Source organism: Chiroxiphia lanceolata, chromosome 9 (assembly GCF_009829145.1).
Source record: "Chiroxiphia lanceolata isolate bChiLan1 chromosome 9, bChiLan1.pri, whole genome shotgun sequence".
NCBI lineage: Eukaryota > Metazoa > Chordata > Aves > Passeriformes > Pipridae > Chiroxiphia > Chiroxiphia lanceolata.
In genome coordinates, this window is record NC_045645.1 from 17,951,439 (window position 1) to 17,978,972 (window position 27,534).

General features: G+C 38.8%; 1 long non-coding RNA gene across 1 annotated transcript; it reads left to right on the forward strand.

The window, feature by feature from the left end:
• The first annotated feature begins 10,125 nt into the window (after positions 1–10,125).
• LOC116790938 lies at positions 10,126–26,866 on the forward strand. The gene is made up of 3 exons (XR_004358553.1): positions 10,126–10,342; positions 24,267–24,386; positions 26,801–26,866. It is a non-coding gene; the product is annotated as an uncharacterized LOC116790938 (long non-coding RNA).
• Positions 26,867–27,534: the final 668 nt, after the last annotated feature.

Here is a 27,534-nt window from a genome sequence, read left to right on the forward strand (position 1 = left end):
GTATGTACTAAGTTAGACTTCCTTTCTCTGCTTTTATTTATTTGTGTAAAGTTTTACTAACTGTCAGTGTTTTCTTTGCCTAATATCAAGGTTTTATATCTTTTTGTCCTGCAGTGGTTGGATGGTGGGTAGGGCTTTCCATCATCTCATTCCCTAGTCTGTACAAACATCTAGGGTTGTCCCATCCCAGGCGCAGAATCTGGCACTTTTCCTTGTTAAACTGCGTACAGTTGGACTTGATGATCTCAGAGGTCTTTTCCAGCCTCAATGATATTGTGATGGTGTTTGTCTTTCCAAGTTGTCATTACATATGATGGAGCCCTGCTCTTCTAGAAATGGCTGAAATCTACCTGCCCATGGGAAGTGCTGAATGAATTCCTTGTTTTGTTTTGCTTGTGTGTGTGTCTTTTACTTTTCCTATTAAACTATCTTTTTCTCAACTCAAAAGTTTTCTTCCTTTTACTTTTCTGATTCTCTCTCCCATCCTGCCTGGGGAGAGTGAGAGAGTGGCTGTGTGATGCTTAGATGCCAACAGGGGTTGAACCGTAACTGGTATAAAGGTGAAGAATAATGATATAATAGCTCCAGTTGTCTTTTCTCTTATACAACCTGATGATTATTGCTAGTGTTGGGAAATGAATTTTCAGAATTTATGATACTCTAGGAAAAGAGGTAAGAGAAAGCAAAAGAGGAGTTGGGGCATGCAGATACTAACAGAAATAACCTCAACAGAGATAATATTCTTTCTCACCTTCTGTCTTCTTATCTAATTATGACATGATTGTCTGCTGTTCGCTATGATATTTTACTGTAGGGCTAATACAAGTCCAAGTGAGCCCGTTTCTGAGATTTAACAGATCACAGATGAAAATAATATAGATTAGCCTGAGCTTTCCTTTCAGTTTTCCTGTCTCCTGCAACACCATGTTGTCTACACCTGATGCTCCCTTTGTCACCGAAACTATTCCTGCTGGGTGTTTGTTGAGGGGTGCTCACAAGCAAGGAGGCAGGGGTCTCAGCTCTCACTGACTTCTGCTTGAAAGATTCCTGATCAACAAACTGAATGCATTATTGAGAAATAAATCTGACATGCAAGCAAAGTTCCCAGAATAAGAGCATTTTATCTTCCTATAAATATGACTTCAACATATCTAGTTTTGGAAGTCTAATTTAAAAATAATTCAGTGCTTTACTGTTTAATTCTCTTGTGCTGTTGATCTGGGAGACTTCAGAGCCACAACAAAAATAAGGTAATAAAAGCAGACAATGACTTTGGTTATGTTTTGTGTATCATAAATATTTGTGTCTCTGACTGGTTTCATTTTAGCTAGCTGAGGAAATATAACTTGCTGAAGGCGGTTACCTTTGTTCAAAGCCAACTGAGACAGCACCAGCACTCAGTAATTACAGCCATACAGTTTCCAGGAGACTCCTTCTTCACCAGACCTGTCGTCTCATGTCCCCATTTGTAACACTGTTCATTATATTCAACCTGCTGCCGTCACTCCGGAGCTTTCAAAAGGTATTCTGTGGGCTATCGTGCTGCAGGACTTGGATAATGAAATAGTTAGATGTGACTTGTATTATAATCAGCTCACCTAACTTTCATTTGGCTTGAAAAGTAGACTTAATAAAAGCAAGAGTAAAAGGCTTTTTATGTTTTTAATAAGGAGTCTCATATGGTATAACCTGCTGTTCTTCATTGTGTGTCTCTTCTCATGGTTTCCTTTTGAGGCACCTGACAGAAAAAGAGCAGTGAATGTCTCTTAATCTTAAAGCTTTTTGAAAAACTGTGGTGGTAATCAACAGTACTCATAAGTAATTTCCAACTGCAGTAAGTGACTTAAAGTTTTTACATCTACATCTTAGATTTTAAATGGATAATTATTTGTTTGCTGGTGAAGATAGTCCTCTTCATCAAAAACAAAACCAAAATATCTACACACTCCAGAACAGCACATCTGTTTAATCACTTAGCAAATTTGTTTTCAATATCTAATAATGAACTTGTAAAAATCCCCCTACCCTTGCAGTGTCTCCAGCTGGACTGTAAAGGAACTAATGGAGTTTGTGCTGCTCTGTCCTGTACTGGCACGGAGCCACGCTCCACATCAAGCTTTAGAAGTTCCTAGAAGAGCAATGAACAGAGACAAGTTCAAACAATGAAACCTGAAATCTGGATGTGATGACCAATGAAAAATAGCTTCCTAATGTAAGCCAGAACTCTTTGTTGTGCTGTTACCTTTTTTTGACCAGACAGTCATTGCAGCAGGTGAACCATAGCGTAGCTCCAGGGAAGCCCCATCCTTCCTGCTGCAGACCTGCATCAGCACATGCCCCACAGCACAGGTGAGAGGCAGGATGCAGGTCTGTGGGCAGGATAAAATTAAGTTGAAGTGGGAAGGCAGCCTCTGTAAGAACTTCTAAATAGATATCTGATTTTTGAGGTTATACTCATAATGGTAATAGCCCAGTTATGGGGAAGAAAAGCCCTGTCTCCTGAAATGGGAAGCTGTGCTTTCAGTGGAATAGGTTCAATAAATGCAGGCATGACTGATGTGATTGCATGAAATGGGAGCTGGCTGAAAAATACCCATATCACTTTGTATAAAGTGGAGGTACTTTTGGTCAGTGGTGAAAAACACTTCCAGGGGTGGGCAGCTGGTTACCTTCTCCTTTGATTAAGAACATCTGTGCTTCAGTGTACACCACCTTCACCTCCCAGTTCTGTTTGCACTTGTTCTGGGTACAGAACCAGAGCTGTACCACCAAATATATTACTTTCCAACTATGAATGTTAAGTGATGGTATTCAGTTTTTTTCCTTGTCACAGCTAGTAATAGAGTCACATCCTGTAAACCTCAGACATCTACTTTGCACCTTCTTCTACTTAGTATTGCCCTAAACTCCACCTAAAAGTTTAAACTGATGGAGCACTCTGCTGCTCATAATATTAGTTGCATAAAGTAGATGGTAGCTTTAGTAACCACTGCCTTCTTTTGACAGTTTTTGAGGGACTAGTTCAAGGACTTGTGTCAATACCTTGTTATGTAAATGTCTTTAGGTCTGTGAGAGGCATGCAGCCAGTGGTTGGATTTCTAGCCTGTTTACATTTGTGAAACACATGTGCATAGAAGACAAGTATCTTTGTGATCATGCAAGAAAATCTTGCCTTCACATACTTATAAATGCCCAGAGAAATAACTGGAGACATCTTGTGAAATACCCATTATTTGTCATCTCTTCCCCACTAATAGCTTCCAAGATTTCCTGAACTCCTTTCAGCTGCACTCACACGTGACTACTCACTGACCCTTGTAATCCTTCCTGTCACTCACAACCTATTCTGCAGCCGCAGCAAAACTAGATTTACCCTTCCTTGCTGAAAACCCTTGAGCTGGCTCAGTTAGTCCTTAGGAACCTGGGGGAGCCCAGCCATGCCTCTGTGACCCTTTAACTGTTTCCACTTGCTTCGACCTCTTGTCTTGGCTTTGTGGTTGTCATGTGTGGTCCGTTTTCCTTTAGCCAGACAGTGCTGGTACAGTGTGAAAGGGAATGCTGCCTCACTGCATTAAATAATCCAACTATTCAAAGAAATATTTATTCTTTTTAATTACAGGATATTGAATGAAATATGATTTGTCATATTATGTACTGACTAGTGGATGTAATAATGCATCTTTTCTGCAGTTAATAAGGTTTCTATTGACTACAGTTTCAGGAGAGGTCTCTGCAGTAGGAGGTATTCAATCCATTGAAGTCAGTGACACATGTCTGGTTGAATTCAGTAAGACCAAGATTTAACCACTAACTGACAAATCAGGTAAAAAATAGCAGTAAAATGATCAGATCACTTGCAGGTTAATCTTAGTCTTCCTCATGTTGCTAAAGCTTTATGTGCTACTTAGGTCAGCTTGGGAAAGCTATTTCTCTACAGCTGTGACTGGCTGCTATGTCCTTCATATCCAAAGGTATTTTTGGATAGTCAGTACCTCTGTGGCGGAGTGCACCCCTACTTTGAAAAATAACAGAATCATATTGGACTAAATCAGTGGTCTAGGTGGAAATTACTTAATTTTCATACCCTGTGTAGGAGGACTGCTGGACACTGAAGTGGACATACTTCTTTCTATTTAGGGGTTGGTTTGAGTTACTTCTGGAAGAACTAATGTTCCTTGGAAATGTCAGTCAGAAGTTTTCATTTTAATAACATGCCTGGTTGAATTCAAAACTGGCATTTAATATTGACACTGCGCATGAACTGACATGTCATTATACACATGCTAACCTAGATTTATAAAATAATAAAATCATTGTGGTTTAAATTCCCACAAAATATTGATGGAAAAAGTGTTATACACTTATGGGAGTAGCTTACTTGCTAATGTGTTTGCCATTTTTTACTGACCTTATTGTGAATGCAACCTTGCTGCAGGCTCCTGCAAATTGGAGCTCTGCTACAGTATTTCTGTTCAGTTAATACCTGCAGAGCCACATATTTACTGGAAGAGCACTCTCTTCTTCCTCCCTTGCTTCTGGAATACATTAGCCTAATAACTGAAATGACAGTCTAGAATAATACATCTTTATTTATTGATGTATTTCTTGGTTCTGCTCTGTGATAAGAGGCATAGTGATTTCATTCAAGCAGTGTATGACATTGACAATTCCTCCATTTCAGTGTTCATCTACCAGAAGGAAAACCATCCTGAATCAAGAAGAAAGTTTTCCTTTATTCACTGTGTTAAAATAAAGCTATGTTAAGAGAACTTGAAGGCTGCAAAGGCGTGCTTTCAGTCGGAGGAGGAGATTCCAGGATTAACATGGTCAGTGTCATGTTTTAGGACTTTCATACTCATGCATTATGATACTGCCTTTTGTTAGAATTTGCATACTGTTTCAGTTGTACAGTAATGCTAATAATGCCATTTCAGTTTCAAATGGTTTTCAGTTATGAGAAAGGTAGGTCTTTTGGGGAATACTAAAGACAGAAGTCTGATTTTTTTAAATTTCTAAGACAGATGGTGGAATGACTGAAAGAATACAACAGAGTGGTAGTCATTAGGAAAAAAGTGGGATGTTTCTGGTGGTGTGATGCTACTTCTCTCCCAGAATTAAAAAACTTAAAACTGTAAATGAGGTTATTTCATGGCTAATCTTCCACTGTAAGTCAATTAAAAATTGAAAAAGAAATTAAACAGCTGCATGGAATTATTGTCCAGCTTGGAAAAAGAACAACAGTGTGTTTGACCTTTGACGTGAGTTCTTTAGTTTCAATTGTTCTTTCTATTTCTAACTAACTATGGTATTTGGTAATTTTAGGCTCAGGAGGTCTCTGAGTTTTATGGTGTTGAATTACAATTTTATTGTGGCAATGATGCTTTTTTAATTAACTCATTGAAAAAATCATTCTAGACCTATATATGTGACTGTCCAAGACTTGATTATTCACTTAAATAGAAAACCATGTTTTCAGAACAGGCTAGATGCTCACAAATCCCCCCAACTATTGACTTTTTGTCATTTCCCCTTCCTCAGTTACCTGAACTGTAGCTTGGCTCCCTCCTGGAGGGAGTTTCCTTTGCGCTTACCAGCTTGCTTCTGGTAAGTTGTATGTAATTAAGAAAACAAAAATCTAAAGAGAGAGAAATGACTGTGTCTGGAAAAATGTTTTGTAATTTTGCTCTGAATTTTCAAACTTTGTAATTTCTGTGCAGGGAATTTCTACTTTGCTGTTTCAATATAGTCAAGTCAGATGACAGCTAGAGAAATGATCTAAGAAATTTTTTAAAAGACAATTCATTAAGCATTTACGTGGAAAAAGAGCAACAACTGAATATGCATCTGAGCAGGTAAAGTGATGTTGCCCTAAAGTGACCCTGTCATATGAAGGGCTATGAAGACATACAGAGGAGTTGTTCACAGTTGTTTTGGACAGTATGTATCAGGGTCATTAAAGCCAACCTTCAAATACAGTGAAAAATTAATTTTCTAGCATAGTAGGAACAGAAAGTGAGAAAGGAACTGAAACTGTGACATCTGTGTTTGAATTTAAAAAGGACACAGGAATGAAGGAGAACAGTCCTGAGATGCTAAGGGAGGCACAGGGGGCTTGTAATGATCTTGTCGCTTGTATTCCACAGTAACGTGCAGTTCTTCCCTTCCTGTGGAGATTTTTATAGAAATTACCCATATCTAATCTGTTCTAATAAACCTGCTTGTAATTAGTTGGACCTGAGTTGGTTTCAGAGATTCACTTTGGAAAGAAAAATAGGAGTAGCTGATCTCCAGTGAAATGAACTGGATATTTGATCAGAGAATGGGCTGAATTAGAATAAAAGTTCAATAATTTGATATTTTGGGAAAAAATAGAGAATCTTCAGACTCAAGAGAACCTGAAGAAGCAAATCAAGGAGCAAATTAACTTGTTGTTTCTCTGGGCTGGTACATAGAAGTATTGCAGTTTGTATAAAAGAGAATGATTTATGTTTCTATTGGAAAAACAGAAAAATATGATGTTGGGTTAGCAATGTGGACTGAGTTCAGAAGCATTGGAATATCCACTAAGAGTTGAAAGTAAGAGGCATTTTTGTTCAATAAGTCATTTATAAATAGCATTGAAATAAAATAATGGTCTTTTAAGAACAAACATGTTCTGCATTTTGAAGAGGTAACTTTTAAAATAGTTCAATAGTTTTCACATAATTAATTGCTTTGGACTTGAAACCTAATAGATATTTTTTCCTTCCTTTTTAGTAATGTCAAATGGAGACATATTACGAACAATAAAGGAAACAACAAGACAGACTGTGTTTCTCTAACCAGAATTATGTATAATTTTACTAATGTTATTGATCTCTGCCCTCCCACCCTCTTTTTATAGATGTACATGGATTAATGTGCTAAAATGGAAATTTAATTTAGGTCTAAGCAAACTATTTCCATGGAAATAATAACATTGTTGATGTCCTTTGGGTTGGGAACTGTTCCAGAAAACACAATCCATCAATTTTTCATCAGTCTAGACACAGGCCAAAAATAATGATCACTTTTGCAAATGAGTGCAGTATTAATAGGAACCTTTTTTTTTGATTTTCATGATTTTTAACAGCTGCAGTTTATAGTGTGTGTGTGCATATATCTATATATGCACATGCACGCACATGGATACAAATTTCTTAATATTCAGATTTTTTTTAACCTTTTCGGTTCTCTTGAAAGATAGTAGATGTTCATGAAGCCTGAAATTTTCCTTGAACAGCTTTTAGCCTGCAAACTGTTCAGCATCATTTGTATTCTTAACCATTTCTAGTTCCACTCATGTAAAAACTAAGAAGCACTGACTATGTAAATGTATATGATCTTGCACAAGGCTAATGGCTTTCTTGGGATTATTCACAAGCAAAAGTCTAAATAAATTTAACCCATTTGAAGAATTAAGGGTAAAGTAGTATCACACTGAAAAGTTAAAATTTGTATTCTAGTTCCATACCAAAGTGTGATAAGGTTTCACTGATGGATGCATACTGATGGTGCTGGTAGAGCCAAGAAATTATACTACAACTTGGCTAGAAGCATGCTGGCTTTCAGTGTGCTTCTGCCTGATTCTCTTGGGTACTTCCAAATGGCAAAACCAACATGAGAAATGTAAACACTCCTTAATCTGGTATAATTACTTGTACTTATTTATTGAGAAAAATATTCAAATTCTGTTTTGCTCTAACTCCTGGCATTATTTCCTATTGTCTGCACTAATATGTATAAAACTTAATGACCAAAGACCATTGTTAAACTTTTTTTGTCTTTTAAACATAGAAGAAGTCAAGACGTTTCCTTAAACATTGGTATATATAAAATAGTATTTATAAAGCCTTTACAAATTACAGTCTTCACTGATGAGGCATATTCACATTGCTGTTCAGTTTATTTACCCAGGAGACCAATTTATTTAGCTACCTCCGTGCTAACTGTTTCCATTGACACCCAGGTCTGCTGTGACCAAGCAACTGTGACAAGTGGTTTATTGAACTGTAAACGGGCACTGTCTGACTCTAAACAATGGCTTTATCTAATTATGAAACCCCATGCACCATTTTAGTCCACTGTTGTTTGTTATACAAACAAGATTTTAATGTTATTGAAAAATTAATTTGCCTGGGTACACTGTACTGCAGTGAAAGATATTCTGCATTGTAACTTTATAGGCGGGTAGCTCACATCTGAAGTGAACTGACTGAGATGTTCTGACTGCAATTTGTTGGACACTATGAATAGTTGAGAAAGGACAAAAGTTAAATGCCTTAAGACAACATATAAAGGAAATAGAATAACTGAATGAAATCTATTGGTTATGCTTTAAATGAATCTGATGTTACCAAAATGATTTATGAAAAATCACATTGATATAAGAAATGCAGGTGTACTTATGGAAGGGAAAATTGGATCCCCAAGAAGTTAACTATGAGGCTTGGAAGTACTGGCAAAAATTGAATAGACTCACTTGAAAAAAGCCACCATTCTCCCCATTGTTTTGTCAGAAGATAATTAATTGCAATCAGAGCTTTTGTTTTCAGCTGTCAGTAAGTTGGTTCCTCCAAAAGCTTTAGTCAATAACCATAGCAAGAATTCAGAGAGTTTACTCTCCTTTGTTGGTGTATTTAAAAATAAAAAAGGGAGTATATGTGTATATTACAGAACTGAAGAACACCGAGGTGTTACAGTTCTAGTAACATACATAAACATTTGTGAGGACAAATCTCCTTTCCAGTGAGAATTTGCACAAACAGTGCTGTTTGTCAACAAAATTCACTAATTTATCTTCATCACAGAGAACTTTTCATATTGCTTTTTGGAGCATTGCTTAATGATCTTGTGTAATTGGTTTCACATGTTAAATCCCTATTGGTAGTCTCACTGTGATTTTCTTATGAAATATGAAACTTTAAAATTTAAAAGTGAATTAATATTAATTTAATCAAATAATTCAGTATTAAATCTGTTAATATTTCATCTTCTACATGGCTGTGCAGATTTTTGAAAGCCACTCCAGTGTTTCCTGACAAACTATTTGGTTATACAAAGACTATTTAGAAATTTTTTGGCTCATGTGGCTCCTACACAGTAGTCAGGCTGCCTGCATTGTGGATTATTTTTATTCAGCCTTTAGAGTGAATGTAAATGGTGTGCAGGACACGGAGAAGCTAAAGAAAGTTTACCAAGTCTGATGGAGTCAGTAGTTTCCTTGTGCCTAGCTAGAATACACTTGAAAAGAGCCCTGCATGATTTTGCAGGTTAATCTGTGTTCGCAGCAGGGTTTGACTTGTATCAAGCCTGGCATGCTCAGGCACCTGAGGGCTGTCACTGACAGGGGGCTGTGAGGAGATGGACTGCCACCGATCAGGTCTAAATGAGTCAGTTGCACAGAGCTGATAAAACCAGAGATTTACTGAAGTAGACAGGCCTGTGCTAAAACAAGCTCCTCTCTCGATTGAAACCCTGTCTGTCACTTTAATCAGTCGTCTCCCCTGTCAGGCACAGCCAGCAGAGGGGCAGGAGCAGTGCAGGAGATGCAGCTGAGGGATGGCATTGGCTGTGGCTGGGCCAGCACAGGGTGACCTCCCTGCCGTCCAGGACTCTGCTGGGTGGAGGCAGTGCCGTGGCACGGCACTGGGGGTGTTTTACAGCCCAGAGGTAGTCCAGGAGGTGATAGGTACTGCCAAAGGAAGACTGGTTTTTTTCCCCAGCTGATCTGTGCCTTCTCTTGTGTTTTTAATACAACATCATTCTTTCATCCCAACTGCGCTTTTTAGTATCTGGAACAGTCAGTCTCCTGGATAATAAGCCATGTGCTACAGAGAGTACAGACCCATCCTGCTGTAGAAGATTGTATTCTTTCTCTTCACCAAAAATAAGGTTAAAAATTGCAAAAATAGTGGCTCAAGATAGCAGACTTACAGCAGAGATGTTACATGTTGAATTTTGTGTGCTGTTAGCTAGAATCTGACCCCTGATGGCAGGGCGCTGCTGACTGGCTTGGTATCATGAGCAATGCACTCTCTCTGCTTAGAGGAAGGCAGATGACATCAGTTACTTTACTTCATTTTAAATAAATTTACTTTACAGAACTGTGTAAGATGCCATGCTCATTTCACCAGGATATTGAAGGCCAAGGCAGGAGCAGAAATAAAAGAAGAGAAAAAAGAAAAAAGATGTTGACCCAATGTCACAAAATATAGCTGCCGCTTGATCATGGACATAGCACTCTGATGCTGCTTGGCTTCTTGGGTGAACTTCAAAGAGCACAGGGTCCTCTTTGTCTCCAGGAGCTCATGGGAATACACTGGTAAGTACTGCAAAGCTTTGTTTCTGGGAGCATTGAGGGTGTGCTGATGGGCAGGTGCTCCTTCCTGAAAACTGATTCCTGGGACTGAGCAGGCAAAGGAACAGTTTGATCAGGGAGCAGAGGAGGAGGAGGAAGGGTTAGAAGTAAATACACTACTTCTTAGCAGCATCTGTGGCTGTGCCCCCTCCTCCCCCTTCCCTCCTTGAAGGGGTGCTGTGCACATGCTCTCCTGGCACCTGATGAGGCTGTAAAAACTGTTGACAACACTGTTTTGTGACCTGTTCTCCCCCAAAGTTAACACAGTTACAGCTAATGGGCTGTACAGCCAGGAAGAGGGGAACTCTTGGGGAAATTCAGATCCAGACAAGAACTAGGAGGAGGAGGAGGAAATAGTCTGAAAACACAACCCTGCCAGCATCTTCCCTTGCCTCTGTCCTTTTGCATAAGACACAAAGGTCCTGTTTTTCTGGGTTGGGATAAACTTTGGTACTCTTCTGTTCACTGTGAAGCTTGACCAGCTCATCCTGTTCTGGTACAAAATATTTAGCTCGAACATACTAGGCTGTTGCTTCCCATCTTGTTGGGCAACACATCCTGAGGCCAAGATATAGCCAGAATGATCTGTATGTTGTCTTTTCGCTTTGAATTGTTGCAGTCTACAAAATGACAGAAAAGGATGAGCTTGTCAGTTCAGGTTTCAGTGGCAATGAAAGCCATCCTATAAATTCAACTGAGAAACAGTTCTTGAGTCTTCAGTGACTTGGACAAGTGGCAGTCAGATCTGGTTATCAGGTTACCTAAGAAGGTGTAAAGGGTGAGAGGAAGAGCAGAAACACAGAGTAGTGAACAGGTAAGATGTGGTGCTGGTGTTCCTGAAGCAACATGGAGCAGCAATATCTTGGGGGCAACATGTTTGCTGGGGAAGAAATGGGTGGGAAGTACAGCTGGCTGTAGGGGCTAAGCTCAGGAGTGGATTAAGGAATGCACTGTGAGGATGAATAGGGCAGACTGTGGGTCACTGTCCCCGAGAGCTGAGGCTACAGCCTCACTACAGTGAGTTGACCATTACAGCAGAATGAAATAGAAGGCCACATGTAGCAGATTTCACTGAAACAATGGGCATTCCTTGAGAGCAACCAATGTTAGAGAATTACAGGAGAGGACTTCAGCAAAGAGAGAGATTGTGGGAATTGATGTTTGGATGGGAAGAAATTCAGTTTGGATAGGTGATGGAGAAAATGTCTTGACAAGGAAGATGCTATGGAAATATATTTATATATGTGCATGTCAGTATATGTGTATCTATATATGCATATATATATATACAGATGTAAAATAATACAGATGTAGATTTTATTTAGGATTTCTCATAGGGATGATGTTATTTTAGACCCTAAGATATTGGCAGAGCTGAAACATGCTTTTACAGTTAATGTTGGAGTTAAACATCATTGAAGGTGATGGGTGTGACAGTAAAGGTAATAACAACCTTTTGTAATGCTTAAGTGTAACAGACCATTTTGCTGCTTTGGAGAATCCTGGGGTGAAGCTCCAGCCACTTGAAAAGCTGCCCAGCTGTTGAGCTGTGTATTGTCAGGTTTCATTGGGCCGAACACAAACATGGGATATCAGAGAGTTACTTTAGGTACCATATCTGCTTTCTACAACTGGGAGCAAAGCCACAAGACCAGAACTAGGCAGAGTTTGAGTGTCTAACAAGAGAGGGACTTGTAGTAGAAAGCTGGCTTGGAAGAGGTTTGGAACAATAAGCAAAGAAAAGAAACTGGCTCCTCTGATGCCTTCTGTGCTCAGAAAGCAGGGCCATGTTTGTCCTCATGGAAAAATAGCTGCAGCAATGACATACAGCCTTAGTTTTTCTCTCAGCAGAAGCAGCATTCAACAGGCTCAATAGCAGCTCTAGATGAAATACTGGTTTAGGTTTGTGTCGAAATGGGCAGCGTGTATGTTTCTATCCTTGTTGTGTTCAGCTCTTCCATCTCTATTATCTCTTCTCCCATACAGAGCTGTTGCTGTAAATAAGTATCTGAGTTCTATAACAACATTCTGAAGCAACAATCAAACAGCGACTATCAGTGACTACAGTAAGGAATATTCAGAGTAAGGTTTTTTTTGGTCAAGTTTGGAAATTTCAGTTTCCTAGTCTGTATTTTACATATAGAAATCAAAATCTACTGGAATACAAGACATAATAAAAAATTGTGAAAATGCACGAAAAATAGCTTTGACCCTAGAAGTTCCCCAACTGCAGCAGACGGATGTACTTGCCAGAACCAGAAGTAGTCTATTGAATCATGTAAGCATCATAAAGTTAGCTGAAGTGCTAATTAAGTATGGTCATCTTAAAAGAAGAATTCATGCTTCATCCTGGCAAGTTGCCCATAAGGAAAAGATAGATCTGTCGCAGTCTTGCAGACTTTAGTAATTAAGGTTTAAAATACTTCCCAGTCTAAAACAAGGATAGTTCGGACAGAGCTAATGGTTTAAACAGCATCTCTTATGAACTGACATTGCTTTTCTATTTAAGACTGACATGTTTAATTTTTTTTGTTATTGGCATCTGTGCAAAATGTACAGAAAAACAGAAATTAGGCAATACTCATCAACACCTTTTATAGAAGCTGAATGGCTAGAAAACAATTTTATGGAGTAGCCAGAACATTCTGTGTATGGTTGTAGTACAGAAAGTAGAAAATTAAATTTTGTACCTTGGATTAGTTAAGAAAAAAGGTTATCTGTCTGGAGGTTTTGTCCTTTTCTGTCTGTGAAAACTGTTTTCATTGCTAATTGGATAAAATATTTTCAGACTTTATTTAAAATTTATTTCCAAATCTTACTTTTCAGCTCACATCTCAACCTGCGAATTCTAGAGGTGGAGATCTCAATCGTCACTTTGGTAATATTGCTTTAAGATTTTGAATAGTGAGTAAGGTCAAGTTGACTGAATGTGCCTCTGAGTTAAATGGGATAAACACATTTTATGTGAGTATGAAATCCTAGTATAATTTTGGATAACATGTTATCTTTTTAGATCTCTCAACTCTCTCAATGTATTTTCTATTCGGAAAGGTCAGTCTAATTTTAAAGGTGCAAGGTATTCAGGGGCCCAAGATCATGAACCTTTTCATAGTGCCCTATTATTCTGTGTTACATTTCTGGTGTAATCCAATACTTGTCTCAGAGAAGTCTGCCCTCTGGCATAGTCATTCCACTGTCATAAGAGTTTAGTTTTCTGTGATCTCGGTGGTATTTAACAATAAGGTCTGAACTGCATGTTTAGCAGAAGCTGTGGGAACATGGATGTCAAGTCCATTCATCACAGATAAAAATATAAAAGTCTCCAGGCTGGGCTGTCAGCCAAGGATTAGCTGTGCCCCCACTGCAAAACCTATTCAAACAACCCACCGATTAGGTCAGCTTGTCCTTCTGCCCTGAGATTTTTTTAGGAGAAACTGGCAGCTACAGCTTACGGTTCTTGAGGCCGTGTACAGATATGTGGCTGGAAGACCATAGACTACTCCTGTGTAGTGTTTGCTTCATTGATGTCAGGCTGACAAAATTGCATAAAATCGATACAAAACAGCACGTTCCAAGAAGCAGAGGAATGTGTGAGATGGAAGGGTATCAGCAGTACTCTGATAGCAGCTTATGAGCGTGTTTCTGTTACTCAGCAATTCGTTTTTGATGTGACTTTATTTAGAAGGTAAATATTAGCTGTATATGTTTATTAAAAGGTAAGACCAAAGTATTAGCATGTTTTCTAAGTATCTTCTTTTAATTTTTTGCAGTGATGTGACTTTGATATAAACACGTCTGTGGGGCACACAAGGAGATTCAAGCACAAGCAACAAAAATTTTGACTGGTTTTGATGCTTTGGTTTGGCTAATGAAAACAAGCAGTGTCTCTTGGTGGGGCCTGGTGACCTATCTCTCTGTCTTTCAAGTGTTTATGTGCTGGTGCTTTGTGGTGGATGAACTGGGGTGACTTTTGTGTTTTATCTGGTTAAAAAGGTCACAAAGATGTCTTACAATCCTCTGTTGTGGAAAAAACTTTTACTTTTCTCTACTGCAGCTCTCAATCAATGTGGCTGTTCTGCATGGTTAACAACATATCTCCAGAATCCTATTACTATGCAAAGTAATTTCAAATTATTTTGCAAATAAATTGCTCAGACTCTGTTGGATTTCCTGACTTTCTGGAGTTATCTTAAACTCTCAGAACCATTTGGCCCCATTCATTTTCTTTTGCAGAATTATCTGTAATATGGAAATCGGTGTTAATTATTTCTCTAGCCACTATTGTCATCACTAGCCAAAAGTGACATTTTAAATCTTTGTCTTATTAGCAATTCTGATATAGAGGCAGTCGTTCAGCCTGGTGCTGTGGTCTGTGTCTCTGGCACCTGCACTGGCTGCCTTACTCCAGGCTACCCGGAAGGTCAGTGGGAAGGAGAGCTGGGTGGAATATTCTCACTCCAGTATTAAATGCAGCAAAATGCTCTCACTGGCTGGCATTTGTCTGGGCTTCCAGGCGCTTCTCAAGTGCTTGCCTCAAACCATATGGTGTTAGTTACTTTGCATCCAGGCCTGGCAAGTTCTGTCCCCTTCACTAGCTGCAAGGGTAGCTGGAACCAGCTCCAACAAGCTCTGTGGATATTCAATCTTGCTGGCTTAGGAACTGGCTTTGGACTGGGGTGTTATGTAAAGGATGTGGGAGACATGCCCAAGTAGTAGTTCACTACACCAGCTTTTGGATATGTGCTGAGAAGGGCTTTCATTCACATTTTTCCTCTTGGTCTGAAGAATTTCTGAGGTGCACTCTGAGCTCTGTAGTTTGACACATTAGGATTTATATTTAAAATTTAATTATACAATTTATTAAAATGCCGAGGCAGAATATGAATATGTAAAATGAGAACTGAAATTGAATGTCAAGTTAGAGTTTGCTTTAGGGTCTGTAAAATTTGGTGTACCTAGAATATGGCTTTAAAATCTATAGCAGCCTTAATGATTTCTCAATAAACTTGTAATTTTGAAGATCTTAGAAAGGAAATAATTTCTCATTTTTGTTAGATAATGAATAACAGGCCAAGCAGAACAAATTCTGAAATTTGACATTTTTTCATAGAACCATATGTATAGTAAAATGATGATAATGGAACTTGTTTATTAAACTAATGTAGTGATTTTATCACTTCATTCTTGGTATCTTAGTACCTGATATTAGCCTGGTATGGTTGCCGTGGTAACAGAACACACTGTTCCTTTCATTTGACCTTAAGTTCAAGCCCTGCTGTTGCAGCAGAAATGCCAAGAACACCTCCACTTTTATTAAAAAAACCCTCTCAAATACATGCAAAAAAAATGGTTTAAAAGTAAGGACAATGTGACATGACATTATGAAACCAAAAAACAGAAGAACTTGCTTTCAACTAGAGGATGAAGAAATAAACAACTGTTAGGATACACATGTTTACAGTGTTCTGTGTTTAGATTGACTTACTCCCTCATCATTATCTTCATTAGTCACAGCAGAAGTGGCTACCTTTTAGAAACTCGCTTTTATATATTTGCTTTGAGGATCTTTGTTCTCAGAAGAGCAGCATTGACCTGCTCAGTTCCACTTACTTGACCACCTGAAAGCAGGGAATGGTTGGAGAGGTCAGAGGAGATTCAAATTAGGGTGTGGCCAGAGGAGAGCTCCTGCTGGCTGATGTTTAGGGACTCTGTGCTGTTTCTAGCTAACCTGGTCACTCCATGTGATTTTTGGGGTCAGTGACTTTTTTGAGGCTCTAATCCATAACCTGATGGAATGCATTTAGTCTTGGATGGAACCCTGAAAATGGGGAAATTCTTGGATATTGTTGGAGGAGATGCACTTTCCTGAGGCCAGTTAGTGAAATGAGAAGGTAGGAAAGACAATCTCAGAGCATACCCTGAATATCAGAATGTGCTGAAATCAGTGGAGTTTGAAAACATATTGTGCTGAAGGAGTAGCAGCAATGCTATTGCAATCTTTGGAGAGATTGTGGACGCAACATAAATCTGTGATGCAGTAGAAAGGGGAAAACATATATGCTTTCCTGCCTTTGCCTCTGTGTGCCATGCTGCTCTCAGTTTGTCATTTTTGCAACTTGGAGAAAGATGTCTGTTTCATATGCCCTTGGCGATCTAAACTGGTCTAGGTTTTCAAGAAATGACTGAGGTAACAGTTTATAATCTCCAACTTTCGATTTGAGAACCGTGAAAATTACTTTAAAAAAAAAACAAAACCAAAAAGGAAAAGCTCACAACTTGAGCAGACCTAAAAAGTAAGATCTTGGTGCTGCACACAGTACAGGTGCTTATACAGCCTGTCCAGAGACTGTGCCATTCCCAGTCCCATGGCAGCTGCTGTTTTTTATTGCTGCTGAACTTGAGCAGGGAGCATTTTTGGAATGATGTGTGTTGTCCATGCTGCAGCGCTTGCCACACGTCTGCACAAGCTGTGTGGCGTAACATTGCTCATGTCTGCAACAGTTTGACCAAATCAATACACTGGTTGTGTCTTTAGAGTTCAGGAACAGGACTGTGGGACCTCCTTTAAGCCATGTAATGCTGTCCTGACCTAGGATGTTTGCTGTTGACTGAGGACTGTCTCAAGGTTAAAACAAATTTGGGTTACCTTTAGCAGTCTGTGTGCAGTGGTCATTTGAGATTGGTGTAATAATTTTCTAATATTCAAAAAATTGCATCGGGACTGGGCAGCAAGCATGCGTTGAATGCTACACCTTTGATCCTTGAGAATGCTAATGTCTGGTTGCACTAGAAGCAGAAAAACCGGAAAGAAAGTTGCTGAGGGCAGCACAGGCTTGGATGATCCATAAGGGCTGGCAAACTGTGAGTCGAGGATGAGCGCAGCCGTGGACCCTCAGAATGGGGTCCTGCATCCTGCAGTGTCCTCACACAGTGCATGGGGCTGGTCAAGGACAGTGGTTGGGATCAGGCACACAGCAGTAATTGCCAGGCAAGTCCATGGTGAGGAAGCAGGTCAGATGTCCAGAACAGATAAATCCTGTGGTATTGAAGAAATGTAGTATAGGTGAGCTTTCAAGGTCATTGACTGCCCCAAAGGTTTAGTGGTTCAGTTTTTACACTTCTGTAGACTAGAAGCGTGGATCCTCTGTGGGGATGTGGTTGGTTCTCCCTGCCCCCATTTTGAGACTTGCAACTATGTTGGAGCATAATCAAAAGCCAAGAGTTACTAGTCTATTGTTGCATTTACTCAGAATAAAATGATAGGGAGAATTCTGCATTCCCTGAGAATTATCATTGCCTCCAAAGAGTAAAATATGAATACAAATTTGTTTGCAAATATTCTAACATTGGTAATTTTCAGTTGAAGAAAATGTGAACAAACTATAAATAACCTAATTGTTGGCATTCTTCCTATCACAACTGATGCCTTATGAATTCTGATCTTATGGGAAATAGATTTTAAAAAAACCCCACAACACAAGAAGCACAAGCATGTGAAAGTTATTCTGTACTGTTCTAATAGTAGATCAATTTAGACTTGTTTGCTGCGCAGTGTGGCCTTAGATAAAGCCGAAACATTCCAACTTAGTCTTCCTTTCTGTTATTATCATGGTTGTGATACAAGCTTGTGGTTTTTTTTTTTTTTTTTACCATAGCAAAAAAAGAGAGAATATAATCTGAACACTGGTGTAAAACAAAGAGGCTTTTACCCAATGTTGTTTGCTTCTAATGTTTCTTTAAATGATGCTTAATTCTTCTCTTTCTCTCTAAAAGTGAGCCACAGATTTCATCCAATGAGTTGTAGTTGTTTAACCCTTCCCAACAGGATGAGCACCCTCTCTCAAGATGCAACTTCTGGTCCATGGTGTGTAACTTTGGGGTTGTGGGATTTCAGGGTTGAAGCACGTGGAAGGCCCTGGGCATGCAGTGTGCAGACAAGTGCGGGGATCTTTTTGTCCTTAAGTGATGTAAAAAAAACCAAACTGAAACAAAACAGCCCCTCCTCTTCTCTTCTAAGACTTTCGGCTTTGTCTTACAGCTCGGGAGTAGGAACAACCCTGCTGCTCTTTCAGAACTGCCTTAAAGAGTTATATGTGACCTTTGCTTGGGTACAGTACAAACACGACTCTGTAGATTTCCAAACTGCAAAAATCAGAAGCTTCAACATTTTGGTCTGCCCATCACCACCTGAATACAATCAAGAAATACTTGCCCTCAAAATGCATGGCAAAAAATTGATTTTATGATAGTTTGGCACAGGTTTTAAGTATCCCATTTTTCACTAAGTAAATAGTGTTTTGTAAAAGTCTTTCTTTTTTTTTTTCCTCCAAGTGCTGAACTGTAATCTAATGTAATTTGTGATTGTTGGTTGAGGAAAAAGATAACTTTGAAATAGCTAATGAAGTTATAGTTGACCCTGAATAAAAAGTTAAGGTCTATAATAATATTGTTTGTATTACTAGATAAGCTTTTACTTTTTGTAAAAGTGAATAAATTATAATGCATATTTCTTCTTCTTAGCGTTTCTTTGTCTATTGGAAGGTGGATTTTACCTTCATTTCTTTCTTAATGTTGGATTTCTGCTGTAGTTAATGATCTTGATTCTGTGTCAGTCTTGACCAATGTGTCTTTGGGGTTAGTACAAAAAGAATACATTAAGATAGTTTTAATTGAATCAGCTATTAAAAAGGGAGAGAAAATATCCTTAAAACTGCTATCTAGTTGACCATTTCTTGAGGAAAAAATATCAAATGAAAATAGTAAAAATGAAACTTTGATTTTCTTTTTATTTTTGTTTGCATGTTTTTCAGTTAGAATCTTTCACTAGCAATAGTCTTTGTTACGGTTTCCCTTGTACTCAAATGCTTAAGGACCACTATACTTTATATTTCTTCTCTAGATTTTTTGTTGGCTTTTATTTAATGTAAAAATGTGATATAAACCATAAACTCTCCTGGTGTAAATCAACCAGGAGACAGCTTGACCTAGAAGGCAATATTGTCTTTAGAAATAACATACTTACATGGCTGTTTTTAGTGCATCATTAAAAACAACTGAAGAATGAAGTAAGAATCAAGAGATAATATTTCAAAATTCTTCCAGAACAGTATTTTCAGTGGGATTTCTGTAATTGTTTTCACAGGAAAAAACTCTGCTTTTGATCTAGCTTAATTTTTAATTTGTTCGTTTGTTTTGTTTTGCAATATCAGTATTTTAGGCAAAAAGAATCTGAAGAGTGTCATGTTCAGGATAGCTCAGGCTAAGATTTCTAATGCCTTTGGTCATTCCTCTGTGTGGTGTGTGTGAAGGTGTCAAGTAGCCTGTGACATCTGATAATAACACTCCTTCAAAACAGCCTGTGTAAGGAAATTAGAATATTGGCACATTCTATAAGCACAAAAAGGGCGTATTTGTCAAGATATATTTTGTCTTTTTCATTTATTCTTGTTAAAGGTAATCCAGTTAATAACATGTTGTGTTTAGGAACATCTTTAAGTGATCTATACTGAAGACCTAGTTTTTTCGGAGTGACTTGTTTGTTCTTCCAGGTGCAATGAGTGGAAGAGTTCTACAAGACTTACATGAACTCTTTAAGTTAACCTTGTTAAACAATAACTGGAAATTCAGATTTGTCCATTCTCACCTTGACTCCTTCAAGGTGTGTGCAGGAAGTGCATATGAAGTTCAGTTTTTCATGGCTTTGCTTGAAATCAGGAAAACTTATTTCAATTTAGCTATAACTCTAGTTCTTTTGTTAGACTAAAACAAAAGCCTTGGTGCTGAGGTACTCGTAAAATAAATTCTGGGGGTGATCAGAGCTGCAATAATTATGGTAGAAATTATTCACTAAAATGACCATTTATATCTCTTGATTATTTTTTAGTTATGCAATATGAACTAGTGAGCCCAGTCTCTCCAGCACAGTATGGATGGGGCACATGTACTGGCACTGATCATCAGCTGCTCTGTTAGCTCCTCAGGGCAGGGGCAGTGTCAGTGTTGTAGGGACGTGAGGTGTGATTGCCAGAACCATCTTGGTTTTCTCATTTCATTCTCTTCTAGTTACCTTTTCACTCAGTGGCCTGACAGCATATCAGGTGATGGACTGGAATCAATGACCCCTCACCAGGGGGCATGCCAGGTTGTACACCTCAGATTTAAATAGAAAAAAATTTTGAGTGAAAAAGTCATGTGTGCCTGGCATTAAGGATGGATCTCTGGCACGAGGAGGCTGGCTAGCACAGAGTGCTGGGATTCAGATGAGCTCTTCTCAAATTGTGGCTTTTTTACAGGTGTATATATATGTATATTTGTTATTATTGCTGTGTCTGTCTCTGCTGGCATGGCTGTTACAAGGATAATTATGCATATAATTGGGTCAAGAATATTTTTTTTTGGCCAAAAGAATGTTGCATTGTCACATCCTGGTGTTCGGGGGATGTATTATAGTTTTCCTACTTTGGCTAGCAGAGGTACAAATTACTCTTCTACTTTTTCGTCTGCTTATCTTTCCAGATCAACCAGTGTGAGAGGTAGAGAGAGTGTGTATGATGCCTCCTTCCTGCTGAAATCCTTAATGTGTTAGGCTTTGGATATTTTTTTTTCCTTTAAAGACCATAGGTCTATGCAGTGGGTCATATCCAAAGCTGTGCCAGTGTCAGGAAATGAGGTACGGTAGTGCCCCTGCCCACACTCAGGCCCTGTTCTGTTGCCTTCAAGCTCCTCCCCAGGCTCCATCATGATCCCTACCTCCCCTGGCGTCTGCTAGACCTGGACCGCTGAGTTGGATCAGTCCAACTACTCCTCGAGGTGCCATTGCATTTTAGGAAGGAAGGGCCCTGAACCCTGCAGGGCACCTCTGACCATCCCTGGGGCATGGACTGGCTGCCTCTCTGTTCTGGTCCCAGCCTACATGGAAAGCAGTGCACCCATGGGAGCCTTTGAAAGGGGGAAAAGGAGCGATTTAACTGGGGAGGGTGGTCCCTGCTACACCTCTTGATTATCAGTGGCATTTGTCTTACTGTCCTAAAAATAACATTAATAAGACAGTGCTGTAGCAATGACACCAGAGCTGGTGGTGCATATTGGACTGGAATTTCTCTCTGAGCTCTCTTCTTCATCTTTTCGTTGAAATATGTTTTATTACGGAATGCATTTCAATTTTCTTTTATCATTGAGGCTATTCCTAAATTTTAGAGAAGCCACTGTAAGTTGTGCCAGGAACTTTAGTATAGCTGTTAAGTTGGTGGCAGCTGTCAGCCTTGCAGTTTGGGAACTTTTTTGATGGAGCACAAACCTTGAGAGCATTCTGTGTGCACAGCTCAAAATATTAACTTTGCTCCTAGGAAAGTGTAGACAAGGATGGTGAAGTTGCCAGCTGTCATTTTATTTTGGTATTTATTTATTTGTAAAAGTAACCCTATTGTCATCATGCAAGTGTAGCGGTGGGTGGAGTGGTGGCTCATTTTTAGCTGCTGATTGGTATCAGGGCTGCATCTGGAGTTTAAAATAATATGCCCAGTGCTGATGGAAAGATTGGTAAAAATCTCTACAATCTGACGTACTTTTAAACATGGTTTGTATTTTCTGTCATGTCACATGTGTGAGAATGGATCCTAGGTTATTGTACCACAATTAGGCAGGTGTATTGTGGTCATTAGTTTACCTTTTCAAGATCTACTATGGGTATATTGTAGAATTTTGCTCTTAAGAATAATAAAAATAAACGTTTCCATTATTACCAACACCGTTTGCATTTCCTATGTCTCAAGATGAGAGCTTAGATGTTTAGGGGAATGAAGGAAATGCGAAAATAACAATAAATAATGGCAGAGGAGTAGAAAAACCTTCTTTCTTAAGGAAATGAGGCTTGTATGACTACACCATTAATGTGTCTTAATAACTTCTGAGGTTGCTGACCCACTTTGCAAGATTTGACAGGTGCACAGATATCTCAAAGGTGATGAGTTTCTGGAGTTTTATAAAAATAAGAGTCTGGAGAGGAGAGAGAGAGAGATTTGTACCACAGCCATGGGAAGAACTGCAAGGTGAGCTCAGTTACATGATCAGAACTTAGAGATTTAGCAGAAAGGAGCCCTGCTAAGACTACAGCTGGACAAGTTTCCTCCAAACTTGCTCTCTTATTTCATGTCACCAGGAAATATCCCAGTTCAAGACGAGGAGCAGCAGAGAAGCAGATCGTGTGGGGCAAAGGTATCCAATAAGGGGAGAGGATGCTATGAACCAACCCCGAATTTAGGAACATGATGCTGAACTTCTCAGCATCGGTTTTGACTGATGTCTTGTCTATAGTGTCAGTTCTGGTAGAATTTTGAGCTTGTGTGATTCTCTCGACTCATTCCCAATGGGTCAGATTGCACTGGGTTTGGAAAATGCCTCTGTAATGGAAAGCTTTCTGAGTGAGAATCATTGCACTGTAGTCTGCAGTGCTTTCTGCACTGCTGCAGAAGTTGCTGTGATGTGGGGCTGTGCTGCCCACCCCTCCTGCTCTATCCCTGACTGGGGCTGCCTGAGAGTGCCACATCCAACTGCAGGGGCTGGCTGGGAAAGTTCAGCTTTCTGCTTCTGTGTGAAAACCTATTGAGTAGTTATTATCCTTAATTTTCCTCTCTTGCTTGCTTTTATTAAAATAGGAATCATGAAATGACTACCACAGTGTACTTCATAAGTCTTGGCTCCTTGATAGTTCCCCATGTAATTTTGATACACATCCTCTTGGGTCTGGCAACTATAAACCAGCCACTATAGCTTTCACTGTGGCAGCTTTTCTGCAGAATCTGTTTCATAAAATGGTCTGTTAAAGGTTTTCAAATAATTCCTTATTGTTGCAGGCTTCCAAGATACCACCCTAAACGGCTTATTATACTTCTGCTCTTTCTAATGCTCCTTAAAGAATGTATTTTTTTTTATTAGGCCTTGTTCCTCAAGGACAGACTCGGTGTACTAGGCTTGTTACAATTTTAATAGACTTTCCTGTCACTTAGTCTTGTACATGGGCCATGAAATTTCAGGAAACTCTGAGACTTAATGTTATTTAAAAAGTGCCTCCTGCTTCTTCTCTAATTAATTGCAATCAGAAAGGCTAGTTGGTGGACACATGGTGTCGCAGCTTCTGTGAAATACTGCCTGATGGCTATAAACATTGCCATATGTTCTCTGTGAAATATTGCCATAATCACTGGCAACAGGAACAGCTGATAGGAGATGAAGGATTGGTTTTCTTCTCTGCTTTTGGCTTAACTTTGAAAATCTGTGAAACACTTCCTGACCACCTTAGCGTTTTATTTAGTTGCTGCTACCTGTAGTGGGCTTATTTTCTTCTAAAACATTTTTCAGTAACTTTTATCTTCCTTGATACACTGCTAGCAGCTTCTTTGCATATCATGTCCATTTGCTAAAACCATTACTTAATCAAAGTAGGCAGTTAAAGGGTGTTTTCCCCTAAAATGAAACAGATAATCTTGTTATAAATCTAAATAGTTAAAAAATTAATTAGAACTCTCAAAAGCTTGACAGGCAATGAACTGCAAGTTTTCATCTAATGAGAAAGTTCCTGTTCTTCACTCTGACATAGGTAAAAGGACAATTCTGGGGCTGAGCTGTTTACTAACTCTTGATTGTGAGAAAGTGCAAAGTCTTCAAGAGTGTGATCTTAATTAATGTTAGATTTCAGCCTTTCATCATAAAAGGGGTGGCTGTTGCAGTTCGTGGTAACATCCAACAGTGTTAGTACAAATGTTGTTTCCTCTGCTAATAGAACGTCATTACGCTATAGCAGTAGCCTGGTAAGAAAGATCATCTTTTAGTAAAGCAGTGTATTTCAAGATTGTTCATCGGCATTTCCAAAAACCTTTCTTTTCCTTTGTAGGTTTTGCCTCTGACATTGTTTTGAGCACTTTGACCTCCATTATAAGGAGACCATTCATTAGAAGCAGCAATCCTCCAATTACCTCAACACAGCCAGAAGCCTCAAAAGACTGCTTCCACAGTAAGTGTGATTCAATAAGAGAAAGGCAGTGCATTAAGCATGTAAAGTGTTTTTGTGTCTCTGGTTAGAAGCATAGGGCTCTCATGAAAGTAAGCAAACAGGATTGATTCTGTTCCTTTTATTAGAATTGGTTTCTTTTAAGCACTGCTTTTCTGTCTCAAATTACTAATTCTAATAGGGTACTTGCTAGCTCTGAGAAATATTTTGTTTTATTAAAGCAACAAATGGTTTTACATGCTCCTCTATACTTTGGGAGTTGCGGGCTATTGAAGCAAGCTCTGTCTTACATGCTCAGCTCAGGCTATTAAACTGTACACAGGTGATTGATTTCTTTAATAAAACTCTGTTCTTTAGTAAGGAAAGAGTGATAAACAAATGTGCTTGTTTGTCCAGTGCTTTGGAGATTACAGTTACATGAGGACATCAAGAATGCCATTTTAATGAATAAGGTAGATGAAACACATCAATATGGGCTTTGTTTTAAGCATGTCTGAAAACCAATATGCTTTAAGTTAATTTGATTCATGCTTTTCATTCATTTGTAACACCATGTACATTTTAACAGAAAACATTTTATACTTAAGTAAATACAAAATCTGGCAGGTAGAGGATTCTGAAACTTTTTGTATGAGAATTGAGCAAGTGAGGAACTGCGACTTTGCAAATCCCCTCTCCTGTGGCTTGTTGTGGCTCTGACCCCTGCAATGTTTCGAAGGACATGTCACAGGCGTGCCTGAGGGGCCTGGCTGTGGAGCTGTGTGGTGTGAAGGATAGCTGGAGAGCTGCTCTGAAAATACAGGGCTGTACAGATCACTACAGCCCTGATGCTGACAATTCTCTGCTGTGTATGTGTCGAGTCCGGCTGTTCATTCATGCTGACGTTTTTCAGGAATAACTCTGCTGATGTCAATAGTTACACTGATTTATTTTTTTTTTTTTAAGACAAGTGAGAGAGAGGGAATCAAGCCCTCATTTCTTTTGCCATCCACTAAAAAGCAGTCTTTCCATGGCAACCCTGGTTTCCATGGTACATGCCGTATTGCCCTTCAGAGAAGCTTTATTAAGAGACACATATACACACACATATTGTCATGTGAATGTGGTTGCATTTTATAGCACTCTAAAGGAAAGCTATAGTGAATTGTAATTTTTTTTTTTTTAAAGTTGTAGTGCTTTTTTCATTATACAGTGTAGTGAAGGATTATTGCTGCCACTGCTTGGCGGTGTCATGGGAGTACAATAAACATGGTTCTTTTCACTTCTGTTAGACGGATATTCTTCAAACTGCAGTATTTACTAGTATATAAGATAATTGTTTTGCTAAACTCTCTTTAGGTATAAGTTGGCATACAAAGTAATCATACTCCTTCTGCAACTTTAAAAATAAATATGCAATAAAGGTTTTCTGCTTCTAGGTTCATTGTAGGAAATAATGACGATGTTGCCAAATTCAAAGGCTCATCTTGCATTCTAAAAAGAAAATATGAATGCAGAGAAATTTGTGGCTTCTTTTCCATAATGACACCTATTAGAAGCTACTTTGAGTGTTTAAAATTAGCTAAATTTACAAAAGCAAGACACTGTATCTTCGTTTTTTGATTATAAAGGTGCAACTGTAAAACTGTTAAAAGTTATATCATCACTTTTACCTTGAGAAGGTTCATTATAATCACCCTTTTAGACTTTTCTACCTACTGTCATTATGAGCTGTAAAGGTCTCTGATAACTGAGTGTAGTGTCAGTCTTTCTCAAGATAAGCTAATGCATCCTGTAAGTATACATTAAGGTGATATCTATAGAAATGTATTAAAGTTTTCCTGAATTTTGGAGAGCTGCTTCACATGCTCTAATTGACTGAGACTGAAGTCTGTCAAGGCTCTGCAGCTACATTTTGGTAACTCTTTAGTGTCTGCTTTTTAACTGTTCTATTCCAAACCTTGATCAGAAGGTGTGCAGAAACAGAGGTAAACCTAAAAATATACTTGTTTTCAAACAAGTTTGTTGCCTCAAATCAGAAGATTTTCTTTTCAAAGATAACTCCCATAAAAACCTTTCATGAAAGTCGGAGTGGGTCCTTTATGCCAAAGAAATTCTGTGGCCTTGTCAGACATCTGCCCTGGTGCTTGTTTCCCTCACTTGGTCACTGAAGTCACAATTTGAAGGGAAGTACTATTTGAGTTGATATGGAAAACCCCCCCAAACATCAAAAACTTGGGGGGAGTCTTAAGGATTTGCCACATGAGTGGTGGAATGCAGCTAACGGTACCTGTGACGGAGAGGGAAAGCTGAAGGAAGGTTGTGAGGATAGTAAGGAGCTTATTTAGGGGAATTATACGTAACCTTTTAAAGTTTGGTTTATTACTCACTAGATTGAGAGCTTATGTGCAAATTAGAGGCTTTTATTTTGCTTTCAGATGCGGTTACTGTCCTTTCATCAGGAACAAAGGCCCTTAGCAGAGGTTTTGTTAACATCACTTGGTGAGAATTGTGTTTTACTTTTATTTTCGTGGGTTTTTTTAAGACAATGAAAATTACTATTTTAATGAACAGTTTATTCCCTTTACAGTAAGTCCATAAAATTCTGGGTTGGTGTTTGTGAAAATGCTGGGAAGACAAGAGAGGATTAAGATTGTTATTTATTTATTTATTCTTAAAATCACTGAATGCATTTGTACTACTTTTTGCAGTCTGACTCTGCAGTGTTGCAAGTGAGTCATGGAAGTCTGTGAAAATACATTTAACCATAATGCTGTGCAAAATTTCAGTTTTGGTTCTGGTAAGTCTGGGCTGATTGTCCTGACTGATCAAGGGAGAGTAGATAATCCTAATTGTCCTCACTACTGGTAATGCTGAAATCAGGTGCATAACAAGCAATGCTCATAAAGAGAAAAATTTTTTGCTTTACTCTTTCATTTCCTCAGTGCTTTACAGTCCTCTCTTGTGAATGAAACATTTGCCAGCTGTGTGCCACCCTGGGATGGATCAACTGGCACCAAAGCAAGGTGTTAATGTTGATAACCACAGGAACACTGCCAAGGTGGCTCAGGGCAGAGCTGTTGAGCAGCAGCCAGGCTGGGAGACTGCCATACCTTGTGCTCCTCAGGATCTTGGTGTAACAGGGTGCAGTCTTAGTTTTGGATATCTCGGT